We start from the raw sequence: 13,137 nt of genomic DNA on the forward strand, positions 1-13,137 counted from the left end.
TAACTTAAAATCTTGAGCTATGTAGATTCACATTACTATTCATGATATTATTGTTATCGCTAAAATATTTATAATAAAATTAAATATTACAATAATTCTCCAAGATTTTTAAGTTATCTTTAAGATTCTAAATTATTGGACAAGAAATGTATTTTAAAAACAATAATAATATTTTCACACTTGAACAAATGGTCAGAGTATGTTCAGTTCAGGCTGATTGGGAATCAAAAGTTGCACTGAGTTTTGTTTTAGTGATCACAGATTTTCTATTTCACTTTTGTTGCACTGACTTTCTATTTTGGGGCCTGTTTTTTCCAATGTAGTCGTCTAAAGTGTTTGTTTTTACTTGCTCATAAGAGGAAAAACTACTATCTAGAATACATGCAGATAAATTAGTGGTGATACATTTTTAAATCATAACATTTGAGTGACATTGCCCGGCTCTGTCTCTGTCTTGTCTTTCCTCCAGCCCTACAGGCTTCTTTCGAGGTCAGGCGACTGATAAATCTAAACTTTACTGTACTGTGGCATCTGCAGGTGCACTTCGTGGTGAACGTGGGCCGTTCGAAGCAGCTCTCGGCCTCCCGGCTGTCATCCTGCTGCACTGCGTGACTGTTTTACATCCTCCCGTCGCACACTGTCATCAGGAATCGCCGTCAGAGCGAGTGTTGGCCGCGGACCTCTCTCAGGTGTGAGAGGGATGTTGGTGGATTTCCCTCAGGAGGGAAGTCACACTCAGTCCTCCCTCTGCTGTTTACACCCCACTTTTAATTGCCTCGTTCTCGAGTGGAAGTGTGTTCTTCATTATCACTTCTAATGCACCTCTCAGCACATCCACTCTGGCAAAGTGTCAGCTGCCATGCCAAGTTAAGACAGTAGCTCGTGCATGCAAGGGCAAACAATAAGAATCTCCTGCTGCTGCTGTCGCTGCCCGACTTATTAATTAATTCTGTGGCTGGCAGCGACTTACTACAAATAGTGTTGATAGTAGAGAGGCAAAATATGGCAACATAGAGAGAATATGCACAATATTTCTTCCTTTTTTTATGAATCACTGATCAGTTGTAGAACACGTAACCATTCTTCCACTTGAAAAACACTGAAAATTAAATTGATCTCTTAAATTCTACTTTAAGTTTGTTCATGTTTCAATCTTTTCCCGTTAACCAGAGGCCATAAAAATCTAATTTTTTAACAGAATACAGAAGCAGCAGCCACTAACATTGTCTTGGATAAACTGTGATCCTTGTTAATAAAGCATTAAAACAAGCTCAGCATCCCCCAGTTTACAATCAAGGGACAATTTCAGTTAATTTCAGTTTCTTTATGTCATGTTTGTGCATCATTTCTATCACTTAGAACATTTTTGGGATTATTTTTTGCTGTTGTTTGGTAATAAAGGTGAAACTGGAGGTTCAGGGAAGAAATGTGGGAAATTAAATGTCAGGTCCCCAATAAAGTGAATATAAAATGATATAGATGGACAGAGTGACAAATGATTGGAACGATTATTAATGCTAATACATGAAAACACATTTATTCAGTACTTTTTGCTGTGAAAACTTCAGTAATTACACAAGTTTTGTCTCATTTAACAAACAACTTCAGAAACAGTGCTTATTTTTCTGTTTGCATCTAATACATACAGATATATTTACAATAATAAACTTAAAGGTGTTATTTTCCACATTCACAGGAATCTGAGCAACATCTAGACATTCTACATGTAGAAGAATCCATACAATATTGATGGATCTTTATTTTTACGCTGATGTTTCTATATTTCTGCACTGTGCTGCTGTAAATTTCCCGTTCAAGCAATAAAAAATCTGTTATTTAAAATAAGCTGAACACATCTGAACATGAGAGACGGTGTTGATAACGTCTGATTTTAACCTTTAGATGCTGAGAAGAGAAAGTTTAAGTTAAATTAATGATAAAGATCCCCTCTGATTGCATGTTGTGTATCAGAAAACTGGGTCGAGGGGAGAGTTTCATGTTTTTTTGTGTTTTTTTTAAGGAAGCATCGGTCCAGCAGTTCACAATAAAAGGATTAAAAACCAGGCTGTTCCTGTGCAGAGACTCTGACGAAGGTTTTCCATGAGGACAACTCGTCTCCTCCTGCTCCACCACCTTCCTTCTTTCCGACTCCTCGCTGATTCACGGTGACAATATGTCGTCGGCTCGTCCCTCCGAGTCTCCGTCCTCCATTTTTCTGTCAGACTTAACGCAGACGAACGCGCCTCGATGTAATTGTGCACTTGGGCGCCGTGTAATGGAACATGAAATGAAAGTACTTAGACTCTGAATGTTTCTTGTAAAAGCAGCAGGTGATTTGTGAATCCATTTTTTTTTTTTTTTTTGTACACCGTCTTAAAAAATATCCCATTCGTAATGATTATCAACTCTGGATATTTTCTTTGGGTGCTTCCTACAACGAAACGTGCGATACAACAGCACCATGTTACATCTTAATTGCAGCCGGCTGCGCTGCCTTGGCAAGTGGAAGTCTCTCCTTTCCAAACCCGACGTTGTTAGACCGGTTTAAATAGAGACAGACAGGCCTCGGGGCTACTGACGTCCTTTGGGATTGTCAGGGTCATCAATGACACACAAAGCTGCACTGGGGAGCTCCTCTGACTGCTGGTAAACACATTCTTCTCGCCGATGGTAAACGCATGCTAAACCAAGGACGAAATGACACCTGCACCCATGTTTTTGCTTCCGGGATGCAGGCCTCCTATTGTACAGACTCTCCAACATGTAGAAAATCTAGATCAGAACGTGTTGCGCAAGATTAGTGTGTACGCAGAGAAACATGGACTTGGAAGCACAGATTCTTTTTTTGTTCAGAAATGATGAGTTGCAGGACCCAAGATGATAAACGTGATTTTTACAAGTGTATGTAAACTTTTTGTTCACAAATTTATTACAGGTCTTGGGGAAATGTGACATAATCTGCTTCTCTATACCTCTGGTTTTGCCTTTACCACCAAACAACAGCAAAAAATAACCCCACAATTGTTGCAACTGATAAAGATGATGCACAAACTGCTTAAAAAGTTGAATTGTCCTTTAATGTACCTCTCTGTTGGAGGATATTGAGGTTGTTTTAATGTTGGTGGCTGCTGCTTCCTTATTCTGTTAAACAAACAGGATTTTATGGCTTCTGTTTAACTGCAAAAGATGGCAGCAAGAACAAAACAATGCTTTCTTTCACTGTAATCCAGCGAGGAAGCAAAAACATGGAAGGTGTCATGTCTCCAGATTCTCCTACACGTAGAAAACCCAGATGTCGCCAAGATTCCTCCTAAATGTGTAAAATAACGATACTGGACAGGATATGTAGAGACACATTGACTTGGATTCAGTGGGAAAGATTCTCTCCCACCTACCTTCCTGGGTTGATGAAACTTTCGATAAAAGCTCAAACCTCGGAGGCCACAGTCTATATTTTCCCCGAACACAAAGCTCTCAGGCATCACAGGCTTCGGCCCGCCAAATGTTAGCCCGCCTGCCATGCCAAGACCAGACAGGCCCTTTGCAAAAGCTAACACGGCCTCGCGGCGGCTTGTGCTCGTCAGCGGCCGGCTGGTCTCATTGGCTTTATTTATAGTCGGCGCCACAAGACATCTGCTGGAGACGAGACTCTGTCCTCTGTGTCCACACAGCGCTGCACAGAGGGAGCTTGTCAACGTTTCTTTTTTTTGAAGTGTTTGCGAGGACCCCGGTCGGCGGAGGGGAGATCGGGCCTCCTCTAATAGGACGGGTGTCCCCTCCGATCGCTTTCTCCGCGGCTCTGATTAACGGCACCGGAAGACAGAGGGAGGCTTCACAGTTTGTCGCGTCTTCGTGCGCTAGCCGATGTTTACTCGATCTGAGAGCTGTTGTTTGTTTGGTGTCTTCAGTCTGGTCGTCGCTCGCCGTTATTTCGGGACGCTGACACTTGGATGCGGCCGTCGCCTCGGCCTCCCTCCCCCCCCGTCGGTGTCACACAGAGTTTTCTCTTCCCCTCGCGTCCTCTTCACATCGAGGACGTCTGGATCTGTCGGACGACCGGGCTGCAGGCCTTGACGCAAAGCGCCGGGGACACGTCTCTGCTCTTCCCGCCGAGCAGGACGGCTGCAGAGGGACGAAAATACTCCTTAATACATGTTCCTGAAAAGAAGTAAACCTGAAGCTGCTGCAAACAGAGAAAAACCAAACCCCATCTGAACAAACGATACAAGATCCTCGTGTTACAGCAGCTAGATACAAATAAAGTGTGGAAGAAGCAGGACAAGAAACAAAACATGAAGCCATAATAAAGACTATGTTCACCTTTCACATGTACAGGTAACTGTAGGACACACACAGGAAGTAGGATTGCAAAAAAAACAACCAAAAAATCTGATTCACACAGAATAGCAAAACTACAATCCTTCAAAAGTAAACTGCATTCTGCATTTAGCTTTGTGAGGAGCGTGGTTATGTTTGGAACTAAACGTTCTGTTGGAAAGGCAGCTCGTTTGAAAGAGCGACCAAGTCCAAGTTGTTTCTAAAACACATTAAACTCGCTGTTATAAGCTACAGACACACGATTCAGGCCACAAACTGTTTCATACGAGATATAATCATGATATTCTAAATCATCCCGGCTCAATATAACACGTGTCATTAAGCGTCTGGTCTTTGTCATGGTGCCCCTTCGTTAGCTAAACCCCCTCGATGCTCTCTGTTGGCCATCATGAACCTCCTCAAGTCACGACAGGAATAAACAGTAAGAGGCGCCACCTGCTGGTACAGCTAATCAACAACACTGGAAGTGTTTATTATTTGAGAAAATGGTATCGGGTTTCAGCAGATATTAGAGGACTTGGATCTCAGGGAAAAACCCAGAATGGAACATCCACACTTGTTGAAGCCAATAATGTAACAACAGCCAATAATGCAACAACGGTCGATAATTTAATAAATTTGCCATTTTTAAAATGCCCTGCCTTCGCCCTAAGTCGGCTGGGATAGGCTCCAGCCCCCCCAGCAACCCTAGTGAGGATTAAGCGGTGTATCGATAATGGATGGATGGATTTTTAAAATGTAATAGGCCAACTGATAACGTAATATCTTTTGACCAAAAAACGTAATAAGTTATTACGTTATCGGTTCAGGACTTTTTTTACGTTATTGGCCTATAACATTTTAAAAATGGCAAATTTATTATGTTATTGGCCGTTATTGCGTTATTGGCTTCTACAGACACCTTCAGCAAAATCTTGTTCTTATCTGCTCCAGATGTCTGCATTAAATGTAACACTGATCTTTGGAAGCTGTTTCCAGAAGCTTAATGACAGGATCCTACGCTAACCACTGCTGCAGATCTAAAATGGAGACAGATTCAGCGCCCGTACAGTGTATTTATTTCGAAATTTTTCAGAAACATATTTTGGTGAACTGCTTACGTGATGCTCGCTTTAAGTTTAAACATCATCGTCCTAAACACAGAAGTGACCTTGAGGTTCTCTTGTTTGTTGATGAAGACACACATGAGTGGAATAAGAACTCTTAGATCCTCACAACAGCTGCTTTCACTGGTTCACATTTGAAGTTAGCAGACAAAGACATAAAAATCCACAAAGACCAAACATGTGAGGCTCCAAAAAACGATGTTAGCAGATAATAAGTGTGATTTCCCAACTGTGTGTTGTTTCTAACTTCAGGTTTCATTGGTGGAAAGTAACTGAGGACGTGTGTGAAGGTTCTCAGTCATCCAGGTCATGGTTATTGGTTATTCTCGTAGTTTAATCACAGCAACTGGACTTGCTTGAGTTTCTTGAAGACGTTTCACCTCTCATCCAAGAGGCTTCATCAGTTGTGACTGACTAGTTGGGAGTTCCACATACTGATATCCTTCAGGAGCCATTAACCAATAAACCGAAACTCAAGTGTTAATGGCTCCTTAAGGATACAAGCATCTGGATCGCCAAGTCCAGTTGCTATGATTAAACTACGAGAATAACTGAGGACATTTACTCGACTACTGCACAAGGATTTACTTTACTTGAGTTATTTAGTTAGTTTTAAGATGCAGATTTTACACAGTGGATACGATTAAACCACTAGTTTACAACTTCTTTTGGATTTTTAGCAGATTTTTCTGCTGTTTCTAGACACAGAACTGGATATAAAGTAGATCAAACCTGCAACAACTACACGATGCTTCACTGCTGGGACCAAACCAGAACTTTCACTTTTATTTTAACCACATTTCGCTGCTGTACTCTTTGACTTAAGTAGGATTTTTTTATGCAGGACTTGACTTTTTCTTTGCTGTTTTGCTACTTTTGCTCAAGTAAAGACTCTAAATACTTCTTGTACTGCTGTCGAGGTTATTTGTTGGATTATTTGGGACATTTCAGACTTCGATTTCTGCAACTGCAAAGCTAAGCTTTACCTGCACAGAAACATTTATGGAAGAAATTCTGCAATATTTCCTAGAACATTGTTTGTATAATCTTTGCAAAACAGCATCTGTGTGAAGAATGAAGCTAAACGAAGCTACAAAGACAGAGTTTAAACATGCTAATGAGTAGATTTAGTTCATGTCTGAATTTAATCTAATTTATTTAAAATATTCGTCACCGTTTACAGGAGATAATCAGGATAACAAACATCAGTTTAGTTTCTGCAGATCTTTGTGTCTTGAGTGCAAATGAGTGCAAATCGCTGAAATATTCACGCTGATGAAACGTTGATTAATTTGTGTATCGTCCGTGTAAATAAATCGAACAGCAAACCGATAAAATGTAAAACAAGCTGCCATTCGGGGAAGAAATATCACTGAAAAGCAAACATTTTGTGGCGGGAGGCCATATGTGGAGCGGAGAGAGAAAAAAGAAAATTAAATGTTGCATCAACAAATGTTCCAGCGCTAATGTCTGAATCTGTCCTCGCAGCATCTGGGAGCTTTTTTTTTTTTTTTCTGGAAAATGAAATGCTAATGTTGCTTGTACTTTTATCTTTGTTGTTGAAAGTTTCATCTGTATAACAATATTGAAAGGCATTAGTCTTAATCTTCCTTTTACTTTTTTTTTTTGGTAGTCTTAGAAGATACATCTGGTTCCCTGACTTGTAATTCCTGCCGGGGATCCCAAAGAAAAGCGAAAACAATTTTTTCCAGCCGTGGTGGGATTAAGGAGCAGGCCAGGGTGGCTGTTAGGACACTTAGCTGCTGCTGCGAATGAGATTAATGCCGCCGAACAGCAACAACTGCTGCCATGTGATGCACTTTTTGCAGCTAGAAAAAAAAAAAAAAAAAAACACAAAAAAACTTGCTGGTAATCCTTAATGGATCAGAAACGGTAAGCCCATCCTCATCACTCAGACAAACAGTTTAAGCTTTTTGACACAAAGACTCTGGATGCACGGTTCTTTAGTTCTTTTTTTTCACTTTCAGAACAATGCAGAAATAAGCCTTTTGTTATAAAACTGAGCTACATATGCGTTGTCACTTATCCTCTTTCTGCGGCGCTACACGGCTCACAGATTGGTTTTTCCTGAGTTTCATAAAGAAGATTTGCAAAAAAAATCATGTAATTGTGTGTGTGTGTGTGTGTTTTTTTTTTTAACCCTTTTCCTGATTGTTTGCAGTCTGTTCGGAACGTTGCAACGAGAGGTGGGAAATAAAGTTAAGGAATAATAATCCACAGAGAGAAATAGTGCGATGCAAGTTAAATCTTTAGCTGTAAGTTATTGAACAGGTTGTTAAAAGTGAGCAGCAACTTATACTTTATATTATATTAGAATGAAAACATGCTTTGCATTAAGAAGTCTTTATGTTAAATATGTTGATTTTTGCCTTTTTTACACCCTGACAGAGGAAGGAGTCGCAATGTGTGGGCATCTTTGTAAAAGTTAAGCAGTCAAGTAGAGATATTTTTCATATTTTGTTCCTTTTCTCGACTTCGTCTACTCTTATTTAAGCACAATGTGCATGATTGCTTTGTAACACTGACTTTTTTTCTTGTTGTGATCAAGTTTGCAAACTGTTTTAAAATGTTTGCAGTAAAATAAAAAAGATTCAGATCCCAATAAACTTTTAAAAATACCATTTTTACGACTTTCAGCTGAACCAATATTGTATTTTCAAATCCAAATCTGAAGCTGCAATACTGGAGACTGATGCTGTTTTGTTTTATTCGAGCTGATTGAAACTTTCCGAGGTCGTTTATTCTGCACATTGATTGACGTATAAGATGCTGTTCGTGCTTCATCTCATAAAAATCCAGTCTGATTATTTAACCTCAAACATTTTGCAGCATCTGAAAATTTTCCAAACTCATGGCGTCCTCCTCTCATGTGCCCGATGCAAGTTTTAAATCTATCACACAGTGAAGACTGAACTGAAATCTGACTGGACTTCGCAATATCTGACAGAAAAATCACAATTACAGGAGATTTTTTTTCCTTAAACAGAACAGGATTATTTGTCAACGCAGGACCTAAATAGTTTATTTATTCTGTTTTCGTAGCTCCATCAATGGGACTTTACTGTAAATAAACTACTAAATAAAGTGGCATTTCATTGACTTTAACACAGATCTGTGTGAATATGTCTACAGGGAGCAGCCGCAGTAGAAAAATGCAAACGATGAAGTGTTTTAAAAGTCGTTTTACCCACTTAGCTTTAACTCTAATGAAACAGCTAAAAGAAGAACATTTAAACTTGAAGCCATAATCTGCGTTTCCAGAATCCTTCCCAAATGATCCGGTAAAGATGACGCCTGATTTCCTGAGAGAAGATCCTGCATTTAATTATAACTTGTGTTCTCCACATTTGTGTATTTATTTTTATCATCTTGCTGCAAAAAAGCACAAAGATTTTAAATAGTGCAGCTTTTTATTAAAGTATGAACAAAGATTGATGAGAAAACACTGCAGGAGTCGGTGAACTCTGTTATTTATCACGTGTCTGCCGAGGAGAGAATTAATTTGGATTTTTCTTCTGATTCTTCTGATTTATTAAATCACTTCTTATGACCCGTTTTTACAGGTGTGATTTTAATAAATGATTTTATCGTCCAATTATTATTTTTATTGTTTATTTTATTACCTTTTATCATTTATTTATTTTCATTTATTTACTATTAATATTATTATTATAGCATCTATGTTCTTTTTTTCCACATGCTCTTTCCCTCTTTGGAAGTGGCATTTTAAATTTTTTATTTTTTTAAAACCATGTTTTACTCTTATTTCACTACTTTTGTCTCTTTGATCTTTTCTTTCTGTTGTTCAGTGTTCTTCCTTCCTTTATTTATTTTCTGCTCTCTCTGTGAAGCGCTTTGTAAGCTCTGTTGTAAAGGTGCTCTATAAATAAAGTTATTACAACACGAGACTCACGCTGCTGCTTTAAATCCTCAGGTTTACATGCACAAGATGCTTTCTGGTTATTACCTCTTGCTGCAGAAACCGGTGAAGCCAGAATAAACCAAAGTGCAGTTTGACTGACAGAACGCGTGGCTGCAGTTCGGTTTGCGTCCTGCGGAGGTCACTCTGTACCTGCCGTGGACTCCGTCGGGCCACCCACCGAACACGAGCCGCCTCGGATGAAGCAAACTGATGAATCTGATCTGTCTGTCAGTGCCGAGGAAACTCTGGGCCTCGCAGGACATATTTATGAATCCAAGCCTCGTTTATCAACCAGAATCTGCTCATTTGACTCAGTTTTTCAATCCCTGGATGTGCACAAGATTCTGTAAAATTCAGGAAGTGTTAGGAATAATTTAGAAATGTTGGTGTTTTTAAAAAACATTAGAATTAAAGCATGCAAAAATATCAGAAATCTTAATTGTGATGCTCCTTTTTCCATTGTTAATTGTTTCTTTTCAATTGTAGCTCCATTTTTATGAATTAACAACAAAGAATCTCCTTATTTTCCCTTTTCAATTTGATTTATTGTGTGCTTTTACATTTAAAATGGCACCGAGACAACACCAGCGACGTCTGACTCACGTACAGTAAATCACAGACTAAACCCAGTTGTTGCTGTTTCACTGTGTGGCTACAACAAAAGACTCACAGCTGCAGAGCCATGAATCAGACACCGAGGCTGGAAAAACCCAAACCTGGACTCCCCTCCGCAGGCTGCAGGTGGCGCTATGGTATCTCCGTGCGGAGGCGCCATTGAGACATCAAATCCCCGCATGAGCCGAAGTACACGAGACCCCAAAAAAGCGGCTCCTGCGTCGGGCCAATAATAAATAACGCAGCGATTGGGGGCTGTTTCAAGTGGAAATGATTTATTAAAAGTTGGTGCATTAGATCGGGGCAATAATTGAAGTTATGATTCAGGAAACGGAAGATTGGGAGCGATGAAAAATGGATGGACAAGCAGACGAATCTGATAAATAATTCACAGTTGGATTAAACCAGATTGAGACAAAAGTGTGGTTTGTTTAAAGAGATTTTTTTTTTTTTTTTGAGGGATTTGCTCCAAACCTGTCGCCTGGAAGCCGGTGGCTCGCTGCTCCGAGGGTCATCGTTGTCATCATATGCAGGCCAGTATTAAGATGGATGCTGCCTGATCCCATCAAGATAATGGGTTTCATGTCTCCTGGCGTTCCAGAGGAGGGGGGGGAGAAGATCTCTGCAGCCGATTTCTTTTGTTTCTGCTCTCATCTCTGCAGGCATCTCGACCCTGCGAGTCCACAGCACATGCTGCCACGCGGGGAAAATTACAGCTCGTCTAAATGCAAAATTAATACCTCAGAAGTTGGGGATGAGTCCTCTGGTCGGAGGCGGGGAGGAGGAGAGTTTTTGGCGACGAGAGGAGACACTTTGTTCGCAGCAGAACAGTTGTTGTTCTATAATGGAGACATAGAAGGAGGGCTGGTTAGTGTCAGGACGGCATCATCCCCAAACATGTCCTCAGTTCTGTGATGATTCCAGGTCGTAAACTGTCCTAAGAAGAGCATCAGTGGCGCACCGTCCTGTCATCATCTACATCCTCTGCTCCATTTGATGCTCACATGCGTCTCCAACAAGTTTCACGAGATTCAGTCGAGTGATTTTTGCGTAATCTCGCAGACGAACTAAAGATTTAAACCGACAGCGATGTCAAAAACTCACCAAAAAATAAAGGACGCTGTTTATTCTGACTGAGATCTGGATAAAAAGGCTCAATTACAAGTTAAAGAAAAACTTTAACAAATGGTCATTCATTGTTTTACAACATTTGACCCCCAAAAATACACAATTTTTCATTGTACAGAAATATTTTACATATATTATCCATAGATAATGGATGGATGGATGGATGGATGGATGGATGTTGTACAGATTTTAGCAGTTTTGTTAATTCAATTCAAGACCTTTATTTGTCACAAACACAATTATACACAGCATGACGCACAGTGAAATGTTTTGAGCACTTGTTCCAGACCAAAACAATAAGAATAATAACAATAAAGAATAAAAACACAAGGAAATATGTATGTGTGTGTATGTATATATATATATATATATACATACACACACACACACACACACACACACACATATATATATAATTAAACAGAAAAAATAAATCAGTGTCAAAAAAATGCGCAAAAATATAAACACACATATATATAATAAATAACAGATAATATGTGAAAAATAAAATAAAATGTGAACAATATCCACACAAAACAATCTTTTGCAAAATGTGAAATTACACAGTTTTACAGTATTTAAACCAAATATCATTGTTTTACATATATTTGCTGTCATTTTCATGTTTTTGCAGTTATCTAACATGTTCCACTTTCTTTTAAACATATATATATATTTTCACAGAATTTCTTTTTATGTTGTGTAGCCTCATATAATCTAGTTGAGTCTGAAGAATCAATGTTTCTTGAAGGGGAAACTCAAATTATTCACTATACATTCATTTAAATTCACACAAATGTCCTCAACTTAGCGGTTGTGAGCGTCTTTTCACTTATGAAACCTTTTGTGTCATGAAAGTAAAAATCAAACCAGCAGCAGCAAAACATTCTGACTTTTCCCTCAATTTGGATCAAAATGCAGAACTTACGAACTTGTTACATTCCACAGAATGATCTGGCTGAGCAACATATTCTAGTAAACCCCAAAAATAACCCGATAGACCTGTAAATGTGTTTTTAAGCTAGTTGTTCAGGTTCAGTTGACTTGACATGAGCTGACATTGTGGTCATGTGATAACAGGTGGGCTCATGACATCCGTGACAACTGAGCAGACTGACATGTGGCTGAAAGCTTCTGACAAAAGAAGCTTGTCGACTGTGTTTTTTAAAGGTCAAGCTCAACATTTCAGCTCGTTTTAAATAAAAAAATGTTTAAATTATTCTTACTAGTATCTGATCTGCAGCTACTGGACTCACTCCCCATGATAATAGATGTGGTTCCCTTACATAATGTTGGTTCTCTGTCTGCTGTTCTGTTCTCTCCTCTTTCACCCTCGACCCCAACCCGTCAAGGAAGATGTCTGACCTCCCCAAACCTGGTTTTGTTTTAGTTTTTTGTAGTTTAGTTTTTCCTTCCTACTGTTTCCAAGTGCTGCTCAAAGGGAACAAACTTTGGATTTGTTGGGTTTCTCTGCACAGAACTCTTCACAAAACTACCTTCCTGTACAACTAAACTTCATTCTCAATTCTGTTTTCAAAGGAAATGTATTTTCTGCCATTTCGTTATAACATATCACAAATATTTCTCAAATCACTGTTTATTTATTTTACCACTTTACAGTCACTCTTTTTCAGCCAACCAATCATACGCTAAATGGGGCGTGACTTGTCGCCCTGGTAACCCAGAAAATGGGTTCATAGATGTGTCAAAAGGGTCTTATTTGAATCCAAAGGTGATTTTTCTGCAGGTATTTTGGGATTTAAAATCAAGATTCAAACACATGTGAAAACATGTAGAACAAATCATGATATGTGCCTAAATCTGACCACGTAGCTTTGGTGCTGAAACTGAGACCTGAAGGTAAACAAAAAGAGAAACCAAAGCTTAATTCTGGGACTGATGAAAGTTGAAAGGTGCAACTTCGGTTCTCTTTCAAACTGACCATCTTTCCCACCCAACAAAGTTCACAAATGATTTCCAAACAAACATTGCGTTTCCTTGGAAAAC

This window comes from Stegastes partitus, unplaced genomic scaffold (genome assembly GCF_000690725.1).
Source record: "Stegastes partitus isolate 25-593 unplaced genomic scaffold, Stegastes_partitus-1.0.2 Scaffold759, whole genome shotgun sequence".
Lineage (NCBI taxonomy): Eukaryota > Metazoa > Chordata > Actinopteri > Pomacentridae > Stegastes > Stegastes partitus.